Source organism: Python bivittatus, unplaced genomic scaffold, assembly GCF_059951505.1.
Source record: "Python bivittatus isolate LINGU-HERP-01145 unplaced genomic scaffold, Pbiv_v1 ctg000700_np1212, whole genome shotgun sequence".
NCBI classification, from domain to species: Eukaryota; Metazoa; Chordata; class Lepidosauria; order Squamata; family Pythonidae; genus Python; species Python bivittatus.
In genome coordinates, this window is record NW_028277098.1 from 99,736,926 (window position 1) to 99,752,637 (window position 15,712).

The window sequence follows — 15,712 nt, forward strand, 5'->3', positions numbered from 1 at the left end:
GAGAGCGTAGGAAGGCTCCGATGGGACAAGTTATGTGGATGGAAAGGCAATAAGATGGTATGATGGGACCAAGTTAAAAAAAAAAAAAAGCATTTGAAGGTATTAGGCATCCAGCTGACCTGGGCTGAGTTTGAACAAGCTAAGCAGGGTCAAAGGTAGTGAATCTTTGGATGGGAAACCACCAGGAGATGCCAGGGAAGAATTGGCTTAAGAACTGCAGGCACAGGAAGAATTATCTTCCCCCTGTCATTCATCAGTCTTACTTTGCTGATTATATCACCAATCCTCAAGAGCAGGAGAGACTTTGCCCTCTTGTTTTTCCTACATGATGAAGAACAATGACAAGGCATTTTATTTGGTCACGTTAATGTTTCTTTTGTGCATATTCAGCAATAAAGCGAAAGTCTCTCACGAGTCAAACTCAGCTTCAGTTACGCAGCTTCATGTAAAGAGATGGTTCACTACTTTGACGACTTTTTTTCCTTTTTTTTCCCAGTCTAGCCTTCAACCCTAGGATTTCCTGCCAAGGTTCCCCTCCAAGTACTCACAAACTCCAACCCCGCTTAGCTTTTTCAAGATCAGCCAATGTTGGCCAGGGGTGCCCTGTGCCAGTGTTGTCCAAACTTGGCCACTTTAAGATGAGTGGACTTCAACTCCCAGAATTCTGGCTGGGGAATTCTGGGAGTTGAAGTCCACTCATCTTAAAGTGGCCAGGTTTGGACAACACTGTCCTATGCTAACATCCGTATGAGGAGTGGGAATGTGTCCAAAAGGTGCTTTGGAGTCCGTGCACACACTCAGCAATATACATGCTTGAGGTGTGGAAGTGCCAATATCACAGCAGCCTAGGGATCCCTTCTTAATTCACATACATAGTTCCTTGGGATTGCATAGGAAAAGACCCAGCTTATTTAGTGAGGTGTGGGGTGCATGACCACATCTGCTCTGAAGCCCCTTTTCAGCTTTGGATGCAAAGCACCGCACGTCCCTACCACACCAACTTCATATGTGGGTGCTCTCATTGATGGATTGACTATCTGCCATCAAGTGGATGTTGACTCTCAGCAACCACATAGATCAGTGTTGTCCAAACTTGGCCACTTCAAGATGAATGGAGTTCAACTCCCAGAATTCCCCAGCCAGCATGGCTGGCTGGGGAATTCTGGGAGTTGAACTCCATTCATCTTAAAGTGGCCAAGTTTGGACAACACTGACATAGATAGACCTTGTCTAGGATGATCTTCCAATGGGGCCCCCATCGCTGCTGTAACTGAGTCCATCCACCTTGCTGCTGGTCATCCTCTTCGTCTCTTTCCTTTCATCTTTCCCAGGGTTATGGACTTCTTAAGGAAGTGGAGTTTTTGCATAATAAGTCCAGAGTATGATAATCTGAGCCTCAAGTGAGAAGTTTGGATCCATTTGTTTGTTTTCTTGGCTGTCCACGGTATTCTCAGGAGTTTTCTCCAACACCAATGTTCAAAGGTGTCAATACTCTTCCTATTCTGCTTCTTCAAGTCCATCTTTTGCTTCCATAGGAATACCATTGCCTGCACAATTCTGATCTGTGTAGGTGGAGACACATCACGGCATCTGAATCTCTTTTCCTGGCAATTTTCTGGGGCATATTTCTTGACTGCTGGCTCCTTTACCAGGATAAAGGATACCACAAGCAGACTTTATGGCAAACAGTAGATCAAAATTGGGGTGACAACATGTTACAAATCCCCAGGAACACTGGGGTTTGTTTACTGTGTACATATAACTGAGGATAGTGGTGGTGGTGGTGGTGGTGGTGATAGCTACAGACACTTCAGATTTGCTTTGGAAGTAACACTTTGACCCTTATTGAATGCAGCATATGTCTGCTATTTATTAAAGAGCCCAACTTCAAGAAAGATGCCACTGCTTTAAGAAATGCACTCATTGAAGTCAGTGTGACTGTTACAGCAGAAGCACCAGAAGAACATCTGGCTCCTTTAATGAACAGCAGAGTTTCTGGGGAAATGCTGGTGATCATCTGGATGGACCATGTTACCTTTTTCATGTTACTGCCCTGAAAGAGGTTTTTGAAATTCTCCTCCAAGAGAATATAAGAGTGTCTCCAAAGGAAGGCTAAGGAACAGAGGGCTCCTTCACATCTCATCTGAACCTGCTCCGTCTTTGTTGAATTGGTGGAAACCATCTCATACTTGCCTTGAAAAACCAGAGCAGATTGTAACTGCGGGAATAGGTCACCGGGAAGAGTTCTCAGGGTTAGGGTTGGCTTTGTGTATTACAATAATCAATAAAAGTTACAATTTAACTCCAATCCAGGCTCAAGAATCTCATTCTGGGTTGCAACCTATAAAAGAAGTGTAACATCAGCAAGATGTATTTCCTATCCCCTTTGATTGGTGGAGAATTGCCAGACATTTGCAGACAGCTCTGTCAGCCTGGTAGAGGAGCTCATGTCCATCTGAAACAAATTCCTTCATTGCTTAAAAAAAAAAAAAATCCAATTAGAGCTCTCTAGGAGTCTAACGTCTGATTTCCTTCTCCTGTAGCAGAACCCAAGGAGGCTTCAGAGGACACAGCACTGGTGGTGCAAGATTGCTGCACTGAGAAGGGGAGAACGACAGAGGACAATCGCTGAAATCCGCTGAGTCTGGAAGGGTGAGCATTTGTGTAAAGTATGCCTTACACGAGGCTGTGTAATGCACATTGTGGCTTTATTTCCATCACATGCCTAAGTGGGTCAAGACTAAGGTTAGACTGTTGAGCAAATATGTTACACTAGATGCCTCTGGAAGCAGGGGGGAGTAGGTTTAGCTCCAACCAGTCTCTGTGAGGTTTAGGGGTTAACTAACCTCCCCGTCCCCCACTCAGCCGTGTTATATGAACAGGCATAGAGTCAAAGCCCTAGAGGAGCCCCACAGATATGGAGCCACTCTAGGAATCCCCTCTCACTGCCTTTAGGCATCTCCAAACTCCATCTATGGGGTCCCTGGTCCTCACTGAATCACCATGGTTTGGTTTGGTTTGCTTTTTAAAAAAAAATAGTGGGAAGTAACAGCCTGTCAGCCACCTTTGCAACATCTGGACTTCCATGAAAGATGGCAGCATTGGCCAGAGCATCCTTATTTGTCTCCTGCAATCTTGCTGGCTTAAATATTTTCCCCTGGCTGTGGCTGCCAATCTCTAAAACCCCAGCAGTGAGAACAAAGAGCTTCCATCTAGAGATGGTGAGGAATTTTGAAGCCCAGCATCTCAAAGAAATGGGTGTGTAGTATGCATGTATTCTTCCTAGCATCCAGGAGTAGGATAAGAGCCAACAGGTAGAAACTTTAGAGAAGGAAATCCAAATTTGCACAGCCATTTGTCTGGGATGGTCTGAGAACTAGATCTCCAAGATCTCTTCCAATCCTATGACACTCTCTACTTGAACCTTGTCCAATAAAGGAGAACCCATCATCTCTGTAGGAAACTGTCTTGTGCTTCTTAAAAAAATAATCTCCAGTGTTACTGATAGATAGCAACTGTGGTTTACCATGATGGGTGTATTTCTGGTTTCCTTCAGTATACCAGACTTCATTTTTGTATCCTATTGAAGTTTCTAACTAATTTATAAAAGCACCCAGCAAGGTCAGCTAATATAGGATGGCAAACAAACCGGTTGCCTTTACTTTTCTGTAAGTGGTTATTTGTCAAACAAGCTGCGGTTAAAGCAAAGCTTTAGTAATTAAGAAATTGTAGTAATGAAATCTGGTCAAGGTCCATCCTTTTGGACTGATTCAGTGGCCTGGGAGGACTGTTGAGGAGGGCAGTTTTATCAGGTGTATTGTGACATTTTTGACGGTTGGGCAAAAAAGGCATACCTTGCTCAAGAAAGAAGTCCAATCTCTCAATACAGTTGATTCTATCCCTAGTTAATGTTTAATGTCAGAGATTAAATGTCACAAAAAAGGTCATTATCATAAAGGACAATCAAGCACATCAGAAATGGAAGTTCCTAGATCTATTTTTATTGTCTACCACTTCCAACACATTAGCTTTTAAAAAGTAGTCCTTGTCTCCTAGAACATCAAGGGCTTAACAGCCCTAATCCAACAGTGGTTCATTAGAAAAGGAGAAGGATTATCATGGTGCAACTCTACCATTTTGGGGATGGGAGAAATGAAATTTTCTTGCATGTCAGGTCAGCCCACTGAGATTTGCACACTATTTACACTTCCATCAATTGTCCAAGAAGGTAGAAATGTCAAGAGCCCTGAAGACTGGTGGGACTCAGAATGGCAGTCCATGTGGGATCCAATCTGTCCCAGGATTGATGCTGGCCATGGCAATATCCTTTCTTTCTTCTGGCTTGCAAACATAGTGACTCCATTCACCCATTACACCAGTGTTTCTCAACCTTGGCAGCTTTAAGATGTGTGGACTTCAACTCCCAGAATTCCCCAGCCAGCCATGCTGGTTGGAGAATTCTGGGAGTTGAAGTCCACACGTCTTAAAGTTGCCAAATTTGAGAAACACTGCATTACACTTTCCCTGGTTCCTGAATAAACCCGTTTCCTAGCTTTGCACAATACATTGAATCAGTTAAACAGGCTAGGTTCATAAACTTGCTAAAGCCACCCATATCTCATATAACACAAGTTGCGAGATTTGGCTGTCTATAAATACAATGAATGGAAAAATGAATAATTGAGGTTTAAAAATCAACCAAGCTTAGCATGTAGTGGGAATGCACCTGCCAGGTCTTTACCTGACTTAAGTTGTATGAACCCAGCCATTTTCTCATCAGGGTTTGATCAGCTGGGTGTGTTCTTGTTTCCAGAGATGTTCACCATGTTTCTTGACTTTTTTGGAAAAAAATCTTCAGTGTCTCTGCCCAACTTTGTTGCATGCTTCCAGGAGAAATAATACCCAACCTAAAGGAACGCCACTTAAAACCTTGCAGTCCTGAATTAGCTACGGAAATCTGCATTGTAGCTCCTCTCCACGAGAAGCCATCTAGCTAAGGGCACCATCAAAGGCCTTCGCTCAAGCATTTAAAAGACTTACAAGCCACTTTTATGCCATTTGAAATGGCAGACATTGAACACGGATTAAGAAAAACAACTTAACATAAAGTAGCAAACAGCTATAACTAAAATAGTTCCCCAAACGATTAAACCAACCCAGTGCTTCTAAAATACAGTGAAATGTTTTGTAGCCCTTATGGGAAATGGCTTGAGCAGGACCTTCTTCATTGAGGTCTCTGCTGAGGGGATGTTGCAAAAGCACCTCACTGCCACTGGTATGTTCATCGGCTTGCCTGCAAGGATGATGATGGGACGTTGGATGGGAGACCACCAGGACACTGGAAGGCTGTAGGCTACACTGAGTGACTGGCAGGCTTTGGTCCAGCCTTCCCAAAGGAGGGGGCATTTCTTACAGACTGATCCTGTTGGCTCTGGAAGGTTGGGTCTGGTTAGTGTGTGCACGCCTACTGATTTGAAAAGTCCAAAGTCAGCCAGAAGTTGGAAGACCCTTTGAGAGGGCCTTCTCAGTATTGGGTTTGGGTTTTTCTCCTCACTGGCTGGCTGCTTCTTTACAGGTTCGTCTTGGACCTGCTGGGTGAAACATGTCCAAAGTCTTCTCCACCAGCCTCCGTTGCCGGTTGCCCATCTTGCTATTTGTCTTTCAAGGAGCTCTCCTGCTCATCTTTGTTCTGTTCACAACGTACGACCAGCACACGGATGCTGCCAGCCAGCCAGCTGACGTTGACCCAGCTGGTAACCAGCTCTATGTCTACTTCTCTCTCTTCCAAGACATCCAGTTGATGTTGTTGGTGGGCCTCGGGTTGCTGCTGGCGTTTATGAAAGGCTACGGGGTCAGTGCTGTTGCCTACAATTTCCTCTTGTCCAATTTTTGCATGCAGTGGGCCCTGATTGTACAAGGATTCATCTACCACTACCACCATGGAAAGATCCACCTAGGCCTCTATAATTTCCTGACTGCTGAGTTTGCAACTGTGACTGTTCTCATCTCAGCAGGGGCCATCTTGGGTCGAACAAGTCCCATCCAGCTTCTTCTCATGGGCTTCTGCGAAGTTCCCCTCTACGTAGCCTGTGAGTGGCTAACAATGAGCTACTTCCAAGCAGTGGACATAGGAGGAACTGTAACAGTCCATGTCTTTTCTTGTTACTTTGGTCTGGGGGCCTCCATTGCTTTGTACCGGTCAGGACTCCAGGCAGGACACCCAAAGGAGACTCCCTCTTATATCTCTGATCTTCTCTCCTTGGTGGGTGCCATATTCCTGTGGGTGTTCTGGCCCAGTTTTATTTCTGTCCTTGTCCATCCAGGTGATGCCCAACATAGGGCTGTGTTACACACCTGGATTACACTTAGTGCTAGTGTCTTGACCACATTTGCTACCTCCAGCCTCCTGGAGAAGAAGGGCAAAGTCAACATGGGCCACCTACAGAATGCCACGTTGGCTGGAGGCGTAGCCATTGGCACAGTAGCGGACATGGCTGTTACTCCAGCTGCAGCATTTCTCCTGGGGATCCTTTCATCTCTAGCCTGTATCCTTGGCTTCAAATATATGACACCTTTCTTGGCCACCAAAGTGCATATTCAGGATCAGTGTGGGATCCACAACCTTCATGGTCTTCCAGGCATCATGGGGGCCATGGCTGGAATCATGGCCATTTTGTTAGTACCAGATGAGGCCTATGGGCTCCAGCTTTACCAAGTCTTCCCTGCACGGAGTCCACCATTACAAAATGTCACTGTGGAGACAACCTTTATTGGTGATGCCCTGGGAAGGACTGCCTCGCAGCAGGCTCTTTTTCAAGTTGTAGGCCTTGGCGTCTCAATCTTTGTGTCCCTTGTAGGAGGGTATCTCACTGGGCTGCTTTTAAAACTACCGTTCTTAGCCCAGCCACCCGACACATTCTGCTTTGACGATGAGCTTTATTTTAAAATCCAGAAGCCACTTGAGACCTTGAGTGTTGACCAAGCTGGTGGAGACCTTCAGGTGCCATTGAAGAACAAAGTTTGATTGTCTTTTACTTGTCCCTGTAAAGCAGCAATAAAATTCCTCCCAGTAGTATAATCAATGTAATCATAGATTTCAAGCAGGGTCATATCTTAAGGAGGAAAGTTGATGCATCTTGTAGCCATCCTCTTGGAGGTTCCACTGATCAATACTGAGAGGGGGCAGAACATGGGATTTACTAAATTTTGGGCCGGTTAGCTTTGGATCCATGACAAAAATCTCCTCTTACAAAGTGGGGGAACTCTGCCTTTTAGATCACTCTGAATATATGGGTCTCTTCTACCCACAGAGGAGCTCTGACGTGTGGAAGAAAGAGGTAGAGAAGTGATCCGTACATGTATGTCATTGTTCTGAGCTCTGCAAAGGATTATCTTATGTTTCCTGGTGGCAGAATTGAGGATTTGATTTAGCAGAGAATTCCATTGAGGTTTAATTACCAGAGGAGTGGCCGCCGGGGTGGCCTTGAACAGGCTTGAGATCAGAAGAGGATCCACCACCACCCAGAATACCCTCCTGCGCACCCTTCCCTTTGAGAAAACCACAGTAGCTCTACTCACCCTTTGTCAGGGAAACAGCAGCGTAATAGGCATCAGTGTGTCCCAGCGGAGACCACGAGACCTCACTCTGCACTGCTCTAAGTATCTGTACTGTTCCTGGGGGTGGACGCAAGGACAGTGGGCGGTGGCCGGGCTCCCAATTCACCCCCCATCCCAACCTATCACCCAAAGCAGCCGCTTTGTTGCATTAAGAGCAGGGTCAGCCTTGTTCACCTTTGGCAGCCAAGATATTTCAGAAGCCTTGTGGTTTCTGAAAGACTAACCCATTTCTAAAGGAGTTGGCCTCTGCCGTAAGACACAGGGGTGTCCACAAGGTGTGATAAAAGGAGTCAAGATGGCAGGCATCGCAATGCAGCTGGACCTCAGATTCCAGACTTTTGTTCGATAGCCTTACAGCCGGAGCATCTGGCCAGAGTTAGGGCTGGAAACTGGAGCTCAGGTGAGGCTGAAGTGCAGTGCATCCTGAATACTTAGCTAATGGAGGCCAGGGGCCTCTGCAGGGGGGAAGGGTCAAAAAAGTCAAGATGGCAGCCATGACTGCACAATCAAAGCCTTTTCCCTTTTTACAATGCAAAGCAGGTGGACACCCCTGCTGGAGACTCACAGCATTCCCTGTATTTGCAATGTTTGGAATGAAGCCATACAAACCCCAAATGAGAGCACACACAATAGTGATGTCCTCCAAAATTACAGTGTGTGTGTGTGTGTGTGTGTGTGTGTACATATATAATATATTCCTGATTTCTTGGGAAACACTTTGTAAAACTCTGTTTCAAAAACGCTTAGTTGGAAGATCAATCCACTCGCCTTCTGGCCCTACGATCGATCCTCTTGTTGGGCTTTGAAAGAAGGTGAATGCGCCCATCTCCAACCGTTCCTGTGAACTGGTAAACTATATGTGGGGGAGAAGTGGGGTGGGGGGGCAGAGGACTCTTACATACTTGGGGGCAAAGCTTTGGGGCTGCTGGAAAAACCTGCTGGCCAGCACTTAGTGTTACGGGGCTTGTCTGGTTCTATTTCTGTGGCTTGCCTATCCTCTTGCCATAAAGAGGAGGCTACAGAAGAAGGAAATGTTCCCACACTGGTGAGTCACCTTGGGGACTGGTGCGAGGACACGGTGGCGCCCTCTTTGCTCTGTGGGAGAGGGAGGACATTCTGCTTCAAGGCGCCCTGCCCGGAGTCAGAAGTCCTTTCTGGAAGGAGAGCTTCTGGAAAGTGGATTGAACAACTTGGCACCGTGCCACGCGGGAGAGAACGCCCATGCGCCAGGCTGGGGAATTGTTAAGCAAATAATCACAAACAGACCCAGGCGGCCGGAGTTTGTTTTGTTAATTGTCGGAATAAAATATGGCCCACAGTCTGACAAAGGAACACCAAGGATCCCTCTTCTGCTTAAATAATAGTAATAGGAATAGGAATAGTAATTTTCTTCTTGAGAAACAATCAGTCTCCTTTCAAAGCAGGAGGTGAGGGGGACTGGGGAAGGGGATGAAGTCATAGCTAGGCCAAGAAAGCATGGTCCCTGTGCCATAGAGAAGTTATACAAATGGTGCGCTAAGGGGGTACAGCTCAAAAGAGCAATCCCTAAAGGGTTACTGGGCTATAATTCAATTCATACATTCCATTTAAACCGGCTAATGAATCAACCCATTTTCTGAGTTCACGCAAAGCACTGAACAGTGAAGAAACCTACAAGACCGGGTTCCCATGTGAAGCCACTAAAATACTAGCCAAGGTTAGCATTAGCCAGGTTTAGCAGGGAGTGCCAGCGCAGCCTTCAGCTCTTGAACTTCAGCTCATGGTTACTTATGTTGGGTGAGTAGACCCACTGGTGATGCACACACTTTCCATGCAGCAGGTGACAGCGATGGTCAATTGGGTAGTGTTGCCCAACTGATCGTCTGACATATGTGGTGGACCTTGTACCTTTTGGCCATGCAAGCTGAGGAACATGGGAGTTGAAGGACATCTGGAGGACATTGTATTGGAGGAGTCTGATGCAGGCTATGCTACCTAGACAGAATATGATTGAATACACAGTAGGGCAACTTCCTACCGTACTCTCGCCATACAGCAACTGCTCCAGAGGTGGGACAGGGAAACGGGTAACTCTCCTCTGATCTTGAAACTAGATCAGGACCCAGATGACTTGCCTAGTCCCATGTGGTCTACCCATGCTCTGGGTCCAATACAGCACCGTTTGCAAATTCTGTAAACATAGACACTCTTCATATCAGCGTTTAACTTTCTGGTTTTTGGAAGGGTGGGGGTGGCGAGACAATTTCCCCTTGAAGCTGAGGCTGTCTCTCTTCTTGTTACAGCTTAAGACGAAATCTTCAAGCATTCCTTTTCACGTAAGTCTCTTAAGGTTTTTTTTTTTTAATGCTGCTTCTTTTTAATGACTTTGGGGCCTTGGATTTTGTTGAAGATTGACACCTGTAAGCTTGCCTAGAGTCAAACGGGGTAGATAGCTGAGAAACATTTCAGGAAGTCCATCAATGTAGAATATATTATAATTTCTCTTTCAACCGTCTAGCAAGTGGGGAACAGCTCACCCCCTGAGAAAGATACTTTGGTTCTTCTGCAGGAAAAAGAGGGGGTCACTTTTCTCACTAAATGGGTCCACAAATGTGTCCACCAAAGGGGGACAGAGAGACATAATCCTTTGTAGATCATGAACATGTAGGTGCTTATGACCCCCCCACCCCCCAAATTACCAACAATAAAACTCGTGTACCACAAAATCACAACAGCCGACAAATATGAACGTTGTGCAATTATTTTTTAAAACCAAATAGAAAAACAGTCTCAACCTTGTAGAGGGCCAATAAACCACCATGGAAGTTTGATGGGTATGTTCAGATGCTACCATCAAATAAGACTTTGGAATCTCTCGTTCATCAAGACCTGATCATGTTATTGCAAATTATAAGCCAGTCTGTACAGGAGGAGGTGGCTAATTAGATACTATTTAGATACCTAAAAAAGGATGGGTGGGAAGCAGAATCTCTCCAGATGCTGATAAACAACTCAAGTTAAGATGGTCCAAGTCAAGATGGTCAACACGTGTTAAAAAGGGGTGGGTCTTTGTTCACATGGTGTGGCCATGCCATCTTGACTTCTTTTACCCCCTTCCTGCAAACTTTGATAAGAAAACACGCGAATCGTGTTTTGTTAACCAGGGTGAGGGTTTAATGTTGCTGTGTAAACCCATTTCTCCCCGTGCCTTGTAGCAGCATCGCCCTTTCACCACTCGGGGGCACAACAGTAATCGCGTCCAAGGTTAAAATCGTGTGCGGCCTTTTTTGTAGAACAAAGGCCTTTGGCTGAGACAGCCTCGCTATTCCCGTGCGTCAATCAAAGGGTCAAAGACAGGGAGATGTTCAAGGAGCAGCCGCATTCAACCAAAGCTGCGTAGGACAGTCTTTGACCATGTTGGCAAAGACGCCCAGGCTTCACACTGAATTGCTAAATTAAAACAAACCCAGGGCAATTACTGTTTTGCACAATGAGCTGATCTTTGCCCTGGAAAAGACATTTGTAAGACCTTTATATTCCGACCAGGAAATGAAAGGAGGCAGCGTGGGAGATGGGACCAGAAATGTGCCTGGGTACTTTTCTTCGCCATGTGGAATAGCGTTCAAAGATGGTGACTTCAGTATTTAGACCTTCCGACATCCTCTTCTCTCGCGCGCTCTGGCCTCGGAAAGGAATAAGGAGTGATTTTGCAGCTGTGGTTAGATCTCTCTCCCTCTTTTTTTTTTTAAGGCTTTTTTTAACCTTGAGAAGCGTATGTCTTGACCTGCCGCTGTTGTAGAGGTTGCGGTCAAACGTTTTTAACCTGTAGCAGTAAGAGAAGAGAATCGAAGCTCAGAAGCGGGGAGGACCCAGGTGACCTTGGCTGATCACAAAATGCACCAGGATTGGCTCCCGTTAGGACTTGGATGGGAGACCACGAGGGAATGTTGGAGCTGCAAGGCTAGACGGGGAGGCTGAAAAACATCTTAGAAAAAGGCCAACCCCCCCCCCCCAAACCCTCTCTATAATGCTGCTAAGAAAATGGTATAGGTGCAGTTACAAAGGCAAGAGGGAGGAAGGCAGAAGATTTTTATACTGTTTTTATACAGTATAAACAGTTTTATATTGTTTTCATTGTTTTATACTGTTCTTATACTGTTTTAGTGGTTGTAAGCCGCCCAGAGTTGTTTTAAGATGGGCGGCTATATAAATGTTTTGAGTGAATGAATGAATGAATGAATCAATCAATCATTTTAAAATCAGAAGCGAATATGGGTGAATATGGGTGTGCCCCCAGCCATTATCAATATATTTGCTTCTCCCTAGTAAACACTTTCTGCATTCATACCCACCTTTAATTTGGCTAAAAATAGCCTCAAATCACACTGCTGAATAACTGTTGGGTTGTAAAATGTGGACAGCTTCATCTAGAGGGTCTTTGCAAACTGGAATCCGGGGGGGGGGCGGGGTGGCACACAGATAGCCTGCAGATTGCTCCCCCTTCAACTTAGGGAGGAAAACCCTATTGCAGGTCTGTTGTTAAGAACTGGTGCCACAGATCCTTGTGCATCCGTGAGTTGCAGTGACCGCATCCGCTAAAAGTTTGCATTTGGTAATAAAGGTTCAGCCAGCAACATTCCTACGAAGAATGCAATGGAAGGTGAGTTAATGTCAGGCTGTGGACAGTTGTACTCAGTCCAGTTCTCCCACCCCCATGTTAGGGCCAAGAGACTCTCGCTTCCTTTCCTTGTCCTGTTTTTCACATACCTGCCAGTCTGCCCTTTTTCACCCCCAGCCTGTCCCGCCCCATCCTGGACAGAATTCCCCTTGTCTGTCTGGAGCCATGGAAGGGGCGCCGGCTGGACTCTTCCCGGCTGCCTGAAAGTCGGATTTTCTGTCCAAAGACCAGGCAGAAAAGTTGGGTTTTTCTGCCCCGAGCCTTTCTTCCAGACTTGTGACGTCCAGCTGGGCAGAATTGCAAAATCAAGGTGGCCACTATTGCGTAATACTGTACCTGGCTTCACAGGTAGAGCTATTTTTATTTCTTTACAAGGGAGGTGCTGCTGTTCAGCTGTTTTAAATAAACCCACAGCCCGCTTCCTGGGGGGACCAGCCCCTCGCTTCAAAATCCATTTTATCTGGAAGTGTCGCTGCATATGTATTCCTCAGAGAAGCAAAAGCAAACAGGAAATCTGCAGATAGGAAGAAAAAGCAGGGCAATCAGGTATAAAAGTCAAGGCAGGGAAATAAAAAATCCCCCCCCCCCAATTTTAGGAATTGGAAAGAGATTCAGTTTGCCACCAGACTGAAGTAAGAGGAGGAGCTGCCCAAACGGAAGTGACTTAGAAGCGTGAATTGAATCTAACCAGACGGGGCAGCCTTTTCCACTCTGCGCCTTCCAGAAGTGCTGGACTACAGAGCCCATCATGCCAGCCCTCCGAGTGCTATGGCGGCTGGGGAAAAGGGCAGGGGCAGTCCCACCCTTCAGAAAGGTCCAGGATGGGCGAGGCTGGCATCCGATGGATGAAAAGGAAAAAGCAGGTGCCAGCAAAGGGCTTGCAAGGCTGCGGTTGGAGGTCTTGCCCCCCCCCCGGCAATTAAAAGGCGCAAGGAAATTAGCAACTCTTTTCTGCTAGGTGGGGGGGGGCAAAGGGAGCCCTTCTGAGTTTATAAACCCCTTTCTCCCTCTATATGATGGCAATTTTGTGGGGCGGGGCAGGGTCTTATTTATTTGTTTGTTTGTTTGTTTGTTTATGTAACTCAAGGCAGCAAACATGCCTAACACTCCTTCCTCCTCCTCTTTTCCCCACAACAACCCTGTGAGGTGGGCTGGGCTGAGAGAATGACTGGCCCAAAGTCACCCAGCCGGCTTTCATGCCTAAGGCGGCACTAGAACTCACCGTCTCCTCCTTTCTAGCCTGGTGCCTTCGCCATTAGACCAGACTGGCTCTGGCAAACTGGGTTTGCTGGAAAAGGCATGTTGGTGTCTACAAGCATGCAACTGAAGCCCTTCAATGGCCTGGTGGTGGCCATCATCACGACTGTTTTACATCCCTGTAATCTCATCCTTTTTTTTTTCTTTGACCCGCGGGCAGATAGCCCTAGACTGGAGGCCAAGACCTACGAGAAGAAGTGGAAGACCCAGGTATGTTGACTGGAGAAGAAGCCTTCTTCCAGCCTCTGAAGGCCATCGATCGTTCCAGAGCAGTGGTGTGGAAGCCAAAGGGAGACTCCTGTCTGTCCTGGCGGTTCTCCTTGGCTTCCTGTCCTGATCAGCGGCTGGACCTGCTAAGCCGGTGGGCCCTTTCCAGCTCCTGGGTCCCACTTCCTCCTAAAGGTGGAGGCTCTCTAGGAGGAAGCTGCTCGACCCCCATCTGCTCCGTCTCGACTCCGAGACAGAGCGACGGCAACGTTCTCCAGGATTCCAGATGTGTGCTGGACGACGTGGCGACAATGGACGCCCAGGTGTTCGCTGTGGCCTTGTTTCCTGGGCTTTCCTGAGGAAGCCTCCCTCCCACCCCCAACCTCTGCTCAGCCGCCTCTCTCGGCCGCTATTTTGGTGTCTTTCTCCCCCTCCCTCCCGTTGTTTTGTTCCTCTCCCTTCTCCCTCCCCACGCTCTTTCCTCTCCTCTTTCCTTCCTTCCGTCCCTTCGTTCCATGCCGTCACCCTTCCTCCGAGGCCGGATCGGGGATGTGGCTTCCAGGGCTCAGCCAAGGGGAGGGGGGAACCCAGAAAATCCAAGCAAAACTCTCCAGATACGGCTGGGTGTGTTTTTCATCTGAAAAGGAGCAGCAGAGACAGCAAATGATAATTAAAAAAAGAAAAAGAAACAGCAGCAAAGGAAGGACCTACTCAATCCTTTCCCTTCCTGGAAGTTGCTCACTGTTCTAGGCCAAGAGTATTTATATAACTTTTCCCCATCAGGAGGAAAAAAAACCACGGTCAGTAGTGTGAAGGTTAGGAGTTAAGCATTCCCTTGACTTTTTCTTTCTTTCTTTCTTTCTTTCTTTCTTTCTTTCTTTCTTTCTTTCTTTCTTTCTTTCTTTCTTTCTTTCCACTTCCCTGGACCTATTCTTGGTGATGGTTCAACCAGGAGATTCCAGTTGGTTGTGGAGGCTGAAAGCATCACGGTAGAAACAAGAAGACCTTGAGTTCAAGTCCTTACTTGGAGACAGAAACTGGCTGGGTGACTTTAGGCCAGTCCTTCCCTCTCAGCCCAGCCCACCTCACAGGGCTGTTGTAGGGAAAATAGGAGGCAGGAGCATTAGGTATGCTGCCTTCAAAATAAAGGCCAGATATTCTCTGGAGAAGGTTCTAATGCTGGGAAAGGAGGAAGGAAAGAGAAGAAGAGGGTGATCAGCAACTGGATGGACCCAGTTACTCCAGGTGATGGGTGCGCCCTTGGAAAACCTAAAGACCAGGTTAGGGACAGATCGTCCTGGAGAAAATCTATCTAAGTGGTCGCTAAGAGGCAACACCTCCTTGATGGCACGTCATCAGTCGATCAGTAAGTATAACTGTAGTTTCCCTGCCTGCATTCCAGTTTGCCTCTCAGAACGGGATTCCCTCAGCCGTGGCAATTGGAAAAATGCAGACGCGCTCCCGATCTCAAGATTTAGCAACAGCGGAAAAGCTTCTGACAAACCCAGGATGTCGTTTAGCCAGTCCAGCAATCCGCAATACATCGTGGGATCACCTAGTTCAGTGTTGTCCAAACTTGGCCACTTTAAGATGAGTGGACTTCTGGGGAATTCTGGGAGTTGAAGTCCACTCATCTTAAAGTGGCCAAGTTTGGACAACACTGACCTAGTTAGAAGCCCTCCTGCCAAGTTTCCATCCAGCCAACTCTGATCTACCTGATCTGAACCGCAAAACTCCAAATCGCCATTAGATGGCATTGGACAGACCCAGAAAGCTGGGTCACCCCCAAATGGCCATCCAGAATTTTGAAGCCCAGATACAGTCACCCTGCTCCCAGTACACATCCCAGCTTCTGCCCCTCTCTCAGTGTTGCTTTTCCAATTTTTACTTTAGAGGAGGAGTGAAAAGCAGAGGCTGTTCAACTCTCGCTCCTACCAGCCCTGGCGTGCTGAGCAGCAAGGGATGCTGGGAGTT

At 46.8% G+C, this 15,712-nt stretch overlaps 1 long non-coding RNA gene and 1 pseudogene across 3 annotated transcripts; both read left to right on the top strand.

Annotated features, from left to right (window-relative positions):
- Window positions 1–2,345: 2,345 nt before the first annotated feature.
- LOC103051293 (ammonium transporter Rh type B pseudogene) lies at window positions 2,346–7,082 on the top strand (annotated as a pseudogene). Of its 2 annotated transcripts, XR_015798483.1 has the most exons (3): window positions 2,346–2,435; window positions 2,544–2,652; window positions 5,576–7,082. The product of XR_015798483.1 is annotated as an ammonium transporter Rh type B pseudogene, transcript variant X2 (transcript). The 2 variants fall into 2 exon arrangements; XR_015798482.1 differs by having other exon boundaries at window positions 2,363–2,652.
- A 4,648-nt stretch (window positions 7,083–11,730) lies between these two features.
- Window positions 11,731–14,122, top strand: LOC112541833 (uncharacterized). Its single transcript, XR_003085770.2, has 2 exons — window positions 11,731–12,256; window positions 13,692–14,122. It is a non-coding gene; the product is annotated as an uncharacterized LOC112541833 (long non-coding RNA).
- Window positions 14,123–15,712: the final 1,590 nt, after the last annotated feature.